A 13,746-nucleotide genomic window follows, 5' to 3' on the forward strand; every position below is an offset into this window, starting at 1 on the left:
TATTTGACTTTTTTATTCCAATCTTCAAAACATATTATTTCCCCCCAATCCATTTTACTGTTATTTTATGAATTAAAACATCAGAGACACAACTAAAACCCATGATGTGCTCCTCCTTGTCTCATTTCCTCTCTCATTCCCCAAAAGGGTAACTGCTATCTTGAATTTTGTGTCTGTGAAATACGACCTATATATGTATATCCATTAATAATACGTAGCATTGTCTTGCAAGCTTTGAAGTTAATCAAATGGGTTCATACTGGTCATTTTCTTCTACAACTTGCTTTGTTTATCCCATTTTGAGTTGGGGACTTACCTATGTTGACACTTTTAGCTACTGTGTAGGATTATATTGCATAAACAGAGCATCATTTATTCATCAATTCTCCCATTGACGGACACTCAGATCATTTCCAGATTGTAAAAGCAAGGAACGTTCCTATGCATGTTCTCGTATATGACTTTCTGTACATGTACATGTGCAAGAATTCTCTAGATCATATCCAGAGGAATAGAATATTTTGACGTCATAGGCACCTTGAATTGAAGTTCACTTGCTGCTGCTGAAGCTTTCTTCCAAGAGGTGCTACAGTCCCAGGAGCCTTTGAAGCAGGGTTGTGCCATAGACTTGGTGGTTCTTAAACAATAGTCCAGGAACACTGTGGGTCTCTGATCGCCCTGGAGGAGGTCTGTGAGGTCAAAGCTATTTTCCTAACAATCCTACGACACTGTCTCTTTCATTTCCATTCTCTCTGGAGTGCACGGTGGGGCTTCCCAGGCATGACGTGCAATGACATCACTGTGCCAGCAGCTGATGGAGTGTATGCGTGTGCATTCCCATGTTCGAACAGTCTCTCTGTTTTAATTTCGAATATGGTCCATATGGCTGGATAAAACCCCCACAAGAAAAGCTCCTTGGGGGTCTTCAATAATTTTCAAGAGTTTAAAGGGGTTCTGAGACCAAAAAAGGTTTTAGGATGACTGTTTCCTAGGGCTGCTGTAACCAAGTGACACAAACTGGGTGGTTTCAAACAACAGAGATTATTTAGCCTCTGGCAGCTATGGAGGCCAGAAGTCCCAAATCAAGTTGTCAGCAGAGCCGTGCTCCATCTGAAATGTGTAGCAGAGAACTCCTCTGTGCTGGTTTGAATTTATTGTGTACCCCAGAAAAGGTCGTGTTCTTTTAATCCATCTCTGTGGGTGCAGATCTACTGTGGGTGGGACCTTTTGCTTAGGTTGTTCCCATGGAGATGTGACCCAGCCTATTTGAGGTAGGTCTTATCCTCTTACTGATGTCCTTTATGAGAGGCTAAAAGGCCGAAATATTTTGGAGAGAGCTCAGAGAAGCTTAATTCCTGCCTCTTTAATAACTGTTTGGATGGAAGGACTGGTTCCTGGAGCATCCAACTCTGCCATCTTCCCCTAATACTCCACCTTTATTCTTGATTTTCTTCCTTACCCGAATATACTGTCTTCTATAGTCCATCTTGTTAACTCTACTTAGCCCAAACACCACCTCCTTTGAAGCCCTCCCCGTTTTCCTCTGCTAATTTTAGATGTTCTGTGTTCTGTACTTCCATTGAGCTTTATACAAATACAGACATCCAAGAAATTATCTGGTAATATAAATATATTTTGCTACTGATTAAATCCTGAGTTCCTTGAGGCCAAGGACTCACAGCTTCTTTTAAAAAATGTATTATGGTAACATATATACAACACATAATCTCCCATTTTTAACCCCTTTAATGTGTACATTTCATTGTTATTGATTATATTCACAATATTACAGGATCATTATCACTGTCCATTTCCAAAACATCATCTCAAATAGAAACTATACCCATTAAGTAATAACTCCCCATTCCTCTCACTCCCAGCCCTCTAATAACCTGTAATCTACTTTCCATTTCTATGACTTTGTTCATCCTAGGTATTTTGTATAAATGAAATCATAAAAATTTGAAGGATCATGGCTTTTTAATTTTGTTTGTTCATAACCTATCCATCTAGTATACAGGAACTTAATGAATGAATTATTGAAAGGTTACTGAGATACCGTTAAGTGAATTTTCAGTTCTAATAAAGGGCAGACATATGTGATTTCAGTGAGTTGCTGTGAGAAAATGGAATGGCTTTGGTGAAAATATTCATATATTTCAGTGTGAATTATCTTGTCCATCTCTGTGCTCATTTCCTCTCCTGTACTTATGTAAATAAAATCACCAGCAGGAAGGCTCTGCTCAGGGTCACCCCCACTGCCATGGTGACTCTGCCACAAGTTGGCCAGTGGCCCAGAACAGTGGAGATAGGAGCTCCTGTCCTTCCGTCTTGCATGTTTCAATGTACTTTTGCAGAGGCTTTCTCAGGAGACTGTTTGCCTGCCCTGATATGTCAGCTCTTGCCAGGGCCTCCAGGTTTGGGTTTGCTCTGGAACTTTCTCTGGGGAGGGACTTTTTTAATCACCCAACAGAATCTAAACCCATTAGGCTTATATTTTGTAGCTGAAATATTTTCTTGTCATGGTGTGTTGGACAGCCAGTGTATTTGCATTGTTTACTGATTTGAAGACAACTGCATCTTCATTGCTTGGACATCTTCATACTATGGCCTGTGGCTAGTTTTGGCTGAATTGGAAGGCTCTGAGTCCCCACCCTGCAGGCTCTCCTTGGTGAGGGAAGGTCCTTAGAATGGGCCCTGCCTGACCACAGTGAGAATACAAGGTGAAGCAGAAGAGGGGAATGTCATGGGGACTGGTCTCACTGGTGGGTTCTGAGAGGCCTGAGGAGCAGAGAGTTTATGAGGAGTTAAAGGAGGAAGAGGGTTTTCCTCCTTTGCAAGAGAGAGGGTCCAGCTCACTCCAAGAGCCAAATGCCTCTAAATGTCAAGAATGTGGGAAAATAGAGAAGAAAAGGGTTTCAGAGTCTGGCTGAGCTGTATGGTAGGACCTTGGGCAAGTTGCTGAGGTTCTCATTTTGTTGTTGTTGTTTTTCATGGCCTTTTCTTCCACTTTATTTCATATTCCCACCACAATAATGGCTCCTTTAATTTAAACTGAAAACCATGAAAGATTCCTGAAAGGGTGGCAGCAAAGGAATGGGCCTGTCAAAGACTGAGGGACAGATATAGAGTGGGGAATCAATGAATTGTCTTGACTGGACTCTTAAAGTTGCTGGCAACTTGGAGCTGCAGCTGGTAAGCTATTGGATGGATCTGGAAACCACAGAGCCTGGACACAAACTGGTTAGCAGGCTGCTTAGGTCGGAGCTCGGGGTGCACCATGAAGAGCGTGTGAGGGAAGCCAGTGCTGATGTACTTAGGACAGTAGAGCTTCACCATGGCCTCTCCTGGGAAGCATTGGCTGGTTCTCACAGTATATATGGGGATAGTAGCTGAAGTCTCCCTGCTGGTATTTTTCCCACATCTGGACGATACCATGGTTGGTGAGGATTTGACAGGCATGGATTAATCCATATACCATCTCAGTTGCCTGCTCAATCAGATCACTCTGGTTGGGGTTGTCTTCCAGCTCTTCATGAGGCTCCAGGTCCAAAATCATGTCTAGGACTTGCTGATAGTGGGGCACTTGCTCATTGAGCCCTGCGAGGTTGAACTTGTCCTGGATGTAGTCTTATCCACTTCATGGAAGAATTTATTGCCACGGAGCCCACAGAACAAGGAGATCCAGGATACCTCTTCTGAGCTGCCCATCTTCACATCTGCTAGATGGTGGCCAGGACAGGGGGAAAGGGGTAAGGGAGTTGGTGCTTTTTAAGGGGCAGTGACAACTGCTACCTGTTGTTGTTCTAACTTGTTAAATAGGTATTATGATCCTTTCCTTGTGGGGTTCTTGTAAGGACTAAATGTGATCACATTTTGGTAGGGCTCCTGGAACATACCAGGCCCTCAAAAGCTATTATTCCTGTTTGCAGATATTAGTCCTGACAATACATTTGAAAAAAACTTGGAGGCAGAAAAAGGGAGAGTGGATTTTTGTTTTTGCATCCGGACTAGTGAAACAGAAGATGTGCTGGTATCACACTGACCCAGCGAGGGCTCTGGACTCTGTGAGGAGCGGGCACCTGGCCCTTCTTTGGAGGATCTGCTGGGGGCAGGGGGCTCTGGAAGAGGGATGGGGCAGGACCCCTGAGTTCTAGTTCTAGCTTTGCCACCAACCACTTGTACTGCCCTCTGTTTGCCTCAGTTTCCAAACCTGTTTGGAAGTTGGTGTCGACTAGTCCTGCTTATCTCCTAAGGTTGTTGTAGAAATCAAACCAAGTGACTTATATGTGAAAATGTATGAGACTATTACAAGGTATTTTATGACTGAAAATGAGCATGGGTAGGGGATGTCTTCTTCTCTCCCTCCTTTCTGTTTTTCTAGGCAGCCCTTCTTTCCATTAGCAAAATATTTGATTATCACAATCACAAAGAAATAGCCTAGAAGCATAGACGAGAAGCATTTCTGTTAAAGTGATTTCTTGCAGATGTCGTCATATCCATTACCAGAGGTTCTTAGGAAAACTTTGAAGTTGGTTTAACACTTTGCACCTGCCTTTGCTGTCAGGTGTTTGGGGCTAGGGGCTGGTCAGATTTGAATTTCACAAGTCCATGAGTCAATTTATTCCTTACCTCTTAGATAATGCTCTACCAGGATAACCACATTTTAAAGGTGAAAATCTTTCAACTATGTTAAAAATGTGAGTAGAAAAGACTGGAAGGGTAATACACTGAAACATCAACAGTTGGGTGAGTAGTGGTTTGCTGAATGATTTTTCTCTTGGGAAGTACTCATTCTGTACTTTCCAAGCTTTCTACAATGGGTTTTGCCTTTGGAATAAAAAAATATCTGCACCTCTTCCCACAAAGTAAGTGGAGTGTTGTTTTAAATATTATCCAAAATACAGAATTTTAAGAGTTTGTGACTAAAAAAAAGAAGTTTGTGACTTGCCAATAGAGAAAGAGGGCTGGTGTATGTGGCAAACCCCAGAAGGCAGGTGTGGCCCGACCAGATGGTGAAATGTTTCCTTAGCCCCAGGGCAGTACACGGCACCTCTCCCACTTCCCTCTGCTGCCCAGAGCTGGGGGGTGGGGGTGGGGGGGCCGGGGACAAGACTTTCCCTTTCTGGCCAGGCCTTCCTTGTGGCCCTGGTGTGTAATGGGCGCCACATACCAGTTTTGGTGGGTCTGGAGGATTAATGAGCTGCTAAAATTCTAGTTCTTCATCTCCTGCAGCTTCCTTTCAAATGCCAGATTCCAAATATGACCTACCACAGCCATTTACCACCTCCCACCATACTTTTGATTTGTGTGCTTAAGTACACACTCCCAAGTGGTGCCTCAGTTCCTACTGTTGACTCTACGAGTTGAAACCAAAAGGTGCCAAAAACAGCTTTATGATGAGCTCAGCAACCTCACAGTGTGGAAATGACTTTAAAACCCAGTTTTAGTCTTCCCCCTAAACTAAACGTTGTAATTATTCTAATTAATCCTAATGTGTGGACAGAAGTGAGTCAGAATATTCAAAACTGAAATTCTTTCTTTCTTAAACTTCCTTTTTAATCATCCCATTTCACATGGTGGTACTATCGAGCTTCCAGCTCTTTTTTCAGGTGGGGAATACCCTTTCTTTCTTTCCCCTGATATACTCTATTACCAAGTCGTGGTGAAAATGCACCTTGTGTTAACTCTTTACTTTCTCTTTTTCCACAGCCATAACTTAACAACTGTGATTGATCTCCATACTTTCTAGACTCTTTTTGCCTCAGATTTAAGCACTGTTGCTAGACTGCTCTTCTTGTAAAATACTGATCAGGCCATTCTCCCAATCCAAAACCTTCTCTGGGTTCCCCACTGCCCACACTGAACCAATAACAAATAAGTCAGCCCTTTCTAGTATAATTCACATGTATACTCAGGCCAAGAGTTCTAGCCAAAGGAGAAAGCTATGCGACCATCTTGTTAAGTACTCTATACCTTCTCCTCCCTGAAACTTTGTTCAGATTCTTCTTTTTGTTTTAAATACCTCCCTTCACCTTTATCCATTCATCCCTCATGTGCAAAAGCCTTCCTTTTCTCAGCTCAAATACTATCTCCTTATGAAGTCTGAAATTGTAACCCACCTCCCTCTCCTGCCCACCCTCATGAAAACAAGTGTGTCCTTATTTCTTTCCTCTGAGGTCCTTAGAATGCTATGAAGTTCTTCCACTCTTGTTTTAGTAGTATATTAGACAATTTGTATATTTATTTTCTCAATCATTTGCAAGATCTATGGGGGCCAGGTCCGCCTTACTCTTTGGGTCTCTCCATACTGCCAAGCCAAGTGTCCTGAGCTTTTATTTGTTGAACAGAACTGAATATGTATTCAAAAATTGCCTTTAATGAGGTGTGCAGAATATAATTGAGAAATACACTCATTTCTCTTAACTTCATCCCTGAAAACTTGAAAAGCAAAAAAGTCTGTGCTGTGTCATTTAGTAAAGTGCTATGGAATATTCTTTTGTAGCCACTTAAGATGTCCAGGCTTGGAATTCTTTCCTATTTATCAAAGTAATTTTTGTTCAGAAAGAGAGTAACTTCAATTACATGAGAAAGTGGGAGCCTGAAGAGATAAGAATATGTAAGGGCATTGGCGTCAGCCCAATGGGGATCAGTTCTTGGTTCTTGGGCAAATCATTTACATTGTCTCACCAAACCTCAGTTTCTCCATTTGTAAAATGATGATAACATCTGCCTAAGCTTTTGTTCAGTTTTCAGGACGAGCTAGAACCATGCCTGGCACACAGTATAGGTATTGCCTGAGATGCAAGAATTGTAATTATTTTCATAGGCATTAAGTATGGTTCAGTTAAAACTCTGGGCATCTGCAAGTGCAGGTGGACACTAAAAACCAAGTTTACATATTTCAAAAGCTTACCTTGCACAGAGGCTTTTATTAAAATGTGAGATTGTTTATAAAGTGGAGGATTACTTGACAGCTGGCCTTGGAAACAGAGCTTGGGCACAGACAGGCAGGGCCAGGTGTGCAGTGCTGTGCTGCGTGGGCCAACTCCTCCTCAGCAGGCGGGCTCTTCGGTCCAGAAGACACAGATGTTCAACTGTCTGGTGTGAAGGCAGGTCAGGGGCCCGTTAACTCTTTCAAGGGGTGTGTGGCTGTGCAAGGCAGCAGTGTAAAAGGCTGGGCTCTGGAATGGTGCTAATGGAGCTCTCACATGTGCATGGCTTAAAAATGGAGCATTTAGAAATTTGTCACTCACCATTGCATCGCCACAGGGTGGGGTGGGGTGGGGATGGGGAGAGATTAAGAAAGAACCAAAGGAGAGAATTGGGTCAGTCGGATAACTGGGAGTTGTATCCCTACTATATACCAGGCACTGGTTTTGGGAGCTGGGGGTAGTGTTGGGGAGTGGTGGTGCAGAGTATAAAGATGAAGATGCAGTCCCACTGGAGGCTAAAACAGTCATTCCTAAACTTTCAAATTTTATTTTATGAATTCTAGACTCCTTTGAAAATATGACAAAAGTTTTGGAATTTCCCCCAGGGAAATAGTACGCACACAACCCATTTTACATGCAATACTAGGGGGCTTGTGGATCCCTTGAAGTTCACTTAAAGACTCCAGGTTAGGAACCCTATTTACTAACTATACTCTAGGGGACCACATAAACAAGGGCGTTGGATTAAGACACTCCTGGCTCAAGCTTCTGTCCCACCCCTTACCAGCTATTTCTTTGAATGAATGAATGATCCTGGATAACGTAACCTCTCAAAGCCTCAGACAGCACATATGGAGATAGGAATCCTTGCAGCATCCTCTCATGGGGCTGTGGTGAAGATGAAATAATAAACATAAAGCTATTAGCACTACGCCTGGCATGTGATAAATGGTCAATAAGTGTCATTATTAGTGAACCCGCTATCATGGAGCTAAACTATAGTAGATTAATTCCTTTTGGCATCTGGGGAAAAATATGAATCACAGTTCTCAGTTGAGCTATCATATATAAAAGAATAGTGACGAACAATGTGGGGAGATCTTCGGTCTGTATAGATAACACATTTATGGTGAATTTGTCTTATGTCAGCTCGTAACAAGGCAACCACAATAACATTCCATAGAGGTGTTCTAGTGGTTGTGTATTCCATAAAGACGATGTCAGTGGAGGGAATAAATCTATCTCAATGACTGCTAAATTGTCAGAGTTAAAATCCATCAGTAAAAATGAACAAGGAGGAGGAGATGACGATGGTACCAGCTATTATCTATTGAGGGGTTACTCTGGGCCAGGCATTAAACTAAATGCTTCACGTTTGTTTGGATTTGTGGCAAACTTTCTGGTGAAGCTAGATCACTTATAAGAGCAGAAGTCCAAAGTTGAACGACTTTCACTTGGTGCAGTGGGAAGTCAGCAGGCTGTGTGTGTGTGTGTGTGTGTGTGTGTGTAAGCACACAGGGTAGTAGAAACAAAGCCTCTTCTTATCAGCTTTCGCTCATTTAACTGCTTTCTGAGCCATAAGTTTTAACATTTTGGAATGTGCCTGTTGAAAAACGAAGGTTTATCATGCAGAGTGTAAGATTACAACCGCAAGACTCAGTAAAGAGTTTCTGAGCTTGGGGGAGAGTTACAATTAACCTCGTAAAGAGTGCAGATGAAAGACTTTCCCGTAGTTACAATCAAAGACATTTTAGGCCACTCTTTTCCCAGAGGAAAAGTTGCTTTTTATGGCATGTTTTAAAGTTTTATTTCAAAAACAGTCAGCATCTAAAAGCAGCATGTTGCAGGCTCCCCAGGTCTGCACTTACAATGTGTTTTCAGTTTTCTCCATCTTATTACCCAGTTTCTGGATACACGTGAGCTGCTACCCTCACCAAACCACACACGGAAGGATTTGGTCTGACTTCCCTGATGCACAGCAAGGACTCTTTTTTCCAAATCTCCTTATTTTCTTCTGAGAATCTGGAGTCTGCATCATCATGATAAACGAGATTGTCTTTTTCAATCCTCTCATTTTGCAGTTGAGGAAACCGAGACCTAGGGAAGAGGTGAACCCCAGTTCTGTCTAGTTCTCTTTCCACTGTACTGAGCACTCAGCTGCCCCTCAAACTCAAGAAACTAGCTTCTTGCCCAGATTCTGGGTTGGAATACTTCCTACTTGTTGTCGCATCTGTATGCAAGCAAGTGGGCATCTGTGTGTTCATGTGTTTTGAGTTCTTAACTGTGTCTTTTCTTGAGGCGTAGAAACAGACTAATTGCCTTTCAGGAATAGTTTTTCAAGGAACACTTGGTGCAGAGAATGACCAGTAGCCTGATAGCACCAAGGTGTTACAGTAAACAGAGTTATGAACATGGTTTCAAACCATGTTTGCACAGAATTTCAAGGTTAGTGAGACTTGTTCACATCTCTTGTGGTCTTTTTTCACTTTTGCTCCAGTCCTTTCTTCTGGCTCTTCCTTCCCTAAGCACAATTTTCAGCTTGGCCAGGGCCCTGGATTCTATTGTCAGAGTGCTTTAAATGCTCTTTCCACTCTATTAATGCCCTCTGACATAGACTACTCAAAAGCTTGGTGTTTGACCCGATTCTGACTTCATGTGGGTGGGCTGCTTTCATTTATACAAGGCACAGGACTATTGTAGTGGCCTCCTGACCAGTCACTATGCCTGCAGTCCATTCCCTAATCAAGCCACGCTGCCATCACGGTCTAGCGTTAAACCCAGAGTCAATCTTATCAGCCACCTCTTAACCCATCTAATCCTCCTCATTGCTTAGAGTAGGGAAGGCAAATGATTGTATTTCAGGTGCCAATTCCAGTTTTTTGGTAGTGGTTGTTTGAGTGTGGGGTTAATAAGGTGCTGTGATGTTTGACATGTGTGGGGAGGGGGTAGTGATAACAGGTGTGCTCCCATCTTCTCAAGCCAAGAAGCCAAAGTCTAAACTTCTAAGGCTATCAAGCTAGTCTTTTCCTGATCTAGTTTTTGGCTACCTGTCCAGAGACATTTACTACTCCCCACCTGCATCCCTCCCTCTAAGCACTGCTTCCCCTACATCCACACGATCACAACTAGATGCCTTTCCATCTGCCCATATTCTCGTGAAACCCCTTGCCTCTTGTTTCTCCATTGCCTCCTCATCCTTCAATACCTGATTCATGTCTTATTGCCTTTGATCATGCCTTACCTTTTTATCCCTTAGCTATACTTTTCACATTTTCTTCTTGCATTTTTATATATGCATAACACCATTAACATATTGTGTATAACCATTTAGTCATTTGTATACCTCTCTGATGAGACTGTTGGGTGGGAAGACCATGCCGATGGAGGTCCTTCAATGTGCAGACATCCTGGGAAACGCAACCCATCAGGTAGAGTAGAGAGAGGTGGGATTTGGAAACTGACTCTCTGGTTTGAGCCCTGTTTTCTTACTAAGTGTGAGGATATGCTATTTCTCTGAGACTCAGTGTATTCATATGTAAAACTGGGAATAATATTTATACTGCCATATTGTTGAGTGGTGTCTTAGTTTCCAGGCTGCTAAGACAATTACCATACAATGGGTCAGCTTAGCCATAGAAATGTATTGGCTTATGGTTTCAGAGACCAGAAGTCTTGCTTACTTCCAGCATCAATTGTTTTCTGGCTGGTGGGCAATCCTGGGGGTTCCTTGGCTTTTTCATCATGTGGCAATGTCCTCTCCTTTCTTTTTTGAGTTATGTTGACTATTGATTTCTCCACATGATTTTCTCTTCCTAAAGCCTCCATTAATAAGATTAACTAAGGTCCAACCTCATTTAGTTGGGCCCCACCTTTACTAAAAATAACATCTTCGAAAGGTCCTATTTACAGTGATTTCACATAGGAATGGATTAAGATTAAAAATATGTTTTTTTTTTTTTTTTGCTGGGGTACATAATTCAACCTATCCCCAAGTAGTTTAGAAATAATAGTTCTAAAATGTTAGCACATAGTAGTAACTTCTCAAATAGTAACTATTATTATTGATCATCTAGTTCATTTTTAGACCAAATTTGTGAGGTACTATAGAGACTATCCACTATTTTTTTCTAACACTGCAATGGAGACTCAAGTTATTTTGGGGACAGTCATAGCTCAAATAAATTGTTGAGTTAGAGTTTAAACTCAGGTTAGTTAGATTCGAAAGCCCGTGTCCTTCTTATGTTGTAAGTTTTTAAAATATAAATCATTGTAAACCTACAAAATTGTAGAAGTTGTACAAGGAATTCTATATCTCCTTTATCTCACCCAGATTTTCCAATTAATATTACTTCATTGTTTTCATTACACTCTTTCTTTTTATGCATGCATGTGCCACACAAAGACCAAACATATGTTTTCTGACATGATGCCTCATCACTCCTAATACTTGCACAAACAAGGATGCTCTCTTCTCGCATCATCATTGTACAACCATCCCAATCAGATCAATGCCGATACACTACCTACCATCCAATCCAAAGACCCCTTTCAGATTTCACCAAGTGTCCGAACAATGTCTCTTTTTCTTTTTTGATTCAGGATCCTACCTAGGAACATGTGTTGCATTTAGTTATCATGTCTCATCAGTCTTCTTTAAACTGAAAGCTTTCTTCAGTCTTTTCCTTGTGTCTCACGCCCTTGACAGGCCTGTCATTCTATAGGATGACCCTCCACCTGGGTCCATCTAAGGTTTCCTCATGATCTTCCTCAGGCCATACACCATGGTCAGGAAACCACAGAAGGGATTCTGAGTTTTTCTCGGTGCATCACGTCATGAGGTACATGATGTTGACCCATCTTACCACTGGTGATACAAACCTTGGTCGTTTGGTCAAGGTAGAGTCTTCCATGATTCTCTACTGGAAAGTCATCATTTTCCCTTTATATTTGATTGGTGTGGGGAGATATGCCAATATTATGCCGGTATCCTGTTTCTCATTGAAACTTCACCCATCAGCTCACTCGAATCTACCTCCACCTTCTCGTCTGTTTACTACTTGTTTGTTTCATAGGTTGTTTTATTCAGATGACTTTAATCTGTTACTACTGTTATTTGTTTTGATTCTCATATTGTTCCTGATTTGGATTCCTTCAAGTTCCTGGTTCCTTTCATCTTCAATATATTTACTTATATGTTCAATTTTCCTAACTATTCTGCCTGTCTCTTCTGCCACCACCTTCATACCCCATCCCCTTATGACCTACTTCCTTGACCAACATCTTCATAAAGGCATCCTCAATTTTGCTACCTCAATTTTTTGAATGCTGAGCCCCAGTGTCAAGAAGGGGAAATGGAAAGTGATAGATTACGTGCTTTTAATGTAGGAAATATGTACTTTATTTTCTTTCTAACTATAATACCCAACGTGATATATGATATATAATAGGTGCTTTGTGAATGCTGTAAAAATGAATGAATAGGTGAATGAAAAAGCAAGCTTGTCTTATTGCATATTGTTTAATTTGTGGTTGCTGCATTGGGATTTTTAGAGGATGTAGATAGAATAGGTAGAACCAAAGCACCTTCTCAATCTCTGTTTTTACCTTTGTAAACAGCTTTGGAAGTCCACAGAGGAAAGGGACCAGATATAGCCAGATATAGGGACACCCACTCAAGCAGCCAGATGAGCTGAGTAAAACTGAGGAGTCAGTTGACAGGTGAGTGAGGTAGCCAGTTGCCTTGTATCCAGCACAGCACCAGGCACCTGAGGGCACTTAACCAGGAGATGTGGTGATGACAGGTACCAGGCATAGGCCAAGCTTCAGATGTTTTTTGTTTGAGAATCCAGTGTGTGTATATGTTAGAACTAATACAAGGTAACCTATGTACCTATGTGTCTTGTGAGATGCCATCTTCGTCCAACACTGTGTGGATATTCAGCTTTATGGAAGCGGCTCAGTGATATTCTAAAGGTGCTAGTGCTTAAGAATTGATGAATCCTCTCTAATAGTGTGCTGCTGTAAATAGTCAGGTGTGGTATTAGCTTTATGGTTATTTAAAACTAGTTGTCATCCCATTAGAATCTTCATGGACCCTACCATGAAAGTGCATAAAAACACTTTATTATGTTAGAATCATTCTGACAGCAGATTCTGTTGGGTGGTCACTCTATCCTCCAAGTCCCCTCCTTCTTGCCTATTTCCAACTATGATGACTGAAGAAGCCCGAACCTTGATTTCAGAGCTGCCCTTGTAGCTTGGGGTGGCTTTATATCCTGATTGAATCAGTAAAAGAGATTTTGGGAAATGTTTTTCCATTTCTCCCTTTGTTATATTGTAGAGGGTAAGATTCCTGAGAGCTTGGGGCTGTTGACACTTTTCTCTCAAATGCCTAGGCCTCCCTGAAACCTTTCTAGGTTGGAAATGGTCACTGGCTTTGAGATCCTGAAGGACTGGAAGCTTAGTGTAGGAGGGTGCAAAGAGAAAAAAAGTTGGGGTAGGACCATGTTCTAGTTTGCTAGCTACTGGAATGCAATATGCCAGAAATGGAATGGCTTTTAAAAAGGGGAATTTAATGTTACAGATTTACAGTTCTAAAGCCATGAAAATGTCCCAATTAGAGCAAGTCTACAGAAATGTCCAATCTAAGGCATCCAGGGAAGGATACCATGGTTCAAGAAGGCCAGTGAAGTTTAGGGTTTCTCTCTCAAGTGGAAAGGCACATGGCAAACATGGCATCTGCTAGCTTCCTCTCCAGGCCTCTCGCTACGTGAAGCTCCCCCAGGGGCGTTCTCCTTTATCTCCAAAGGTT

At 41.8% G+C, this 13,746-nt stretch overlaps 1 protein-coding gene and 1 pseudogene across 2 annotated transcripts in view; one reads left to right on the forward strand and one right to left on the reverse strand.

The window, feature by feature from the left end:
- SAXO1 (stabilizer of axonemal microtubules 1) overlaps positions 1-13,746 on the forward strand; it is a 118,609-nt gene that overhangs the window by 64,671 nt on the left and 40,192 nt on the right. The window lies entirely within an intron of this gene.
- LOC143675085 (casein kinase II subunit beta-like) lies at positions 3,139-3,711 on the reverse strand (annotated as a pseudogene).

The sequence above is a fragment of the Tamandua tetradactyla genome, chromosome 2 (genome assembly GCF_023851605.1).
Source record: "Tamandua tetradactyla isolate mTamTet1 chromosome 2, mTamTet1.pri, whole genome shotgun sequence".
Taxonomy (NCBI): Eukaryota; Metazoa; Chordata; class Mammalia; order Pilosa; family Myrmecophagidae; genus Tamandua; species Tamandua tetradactyla.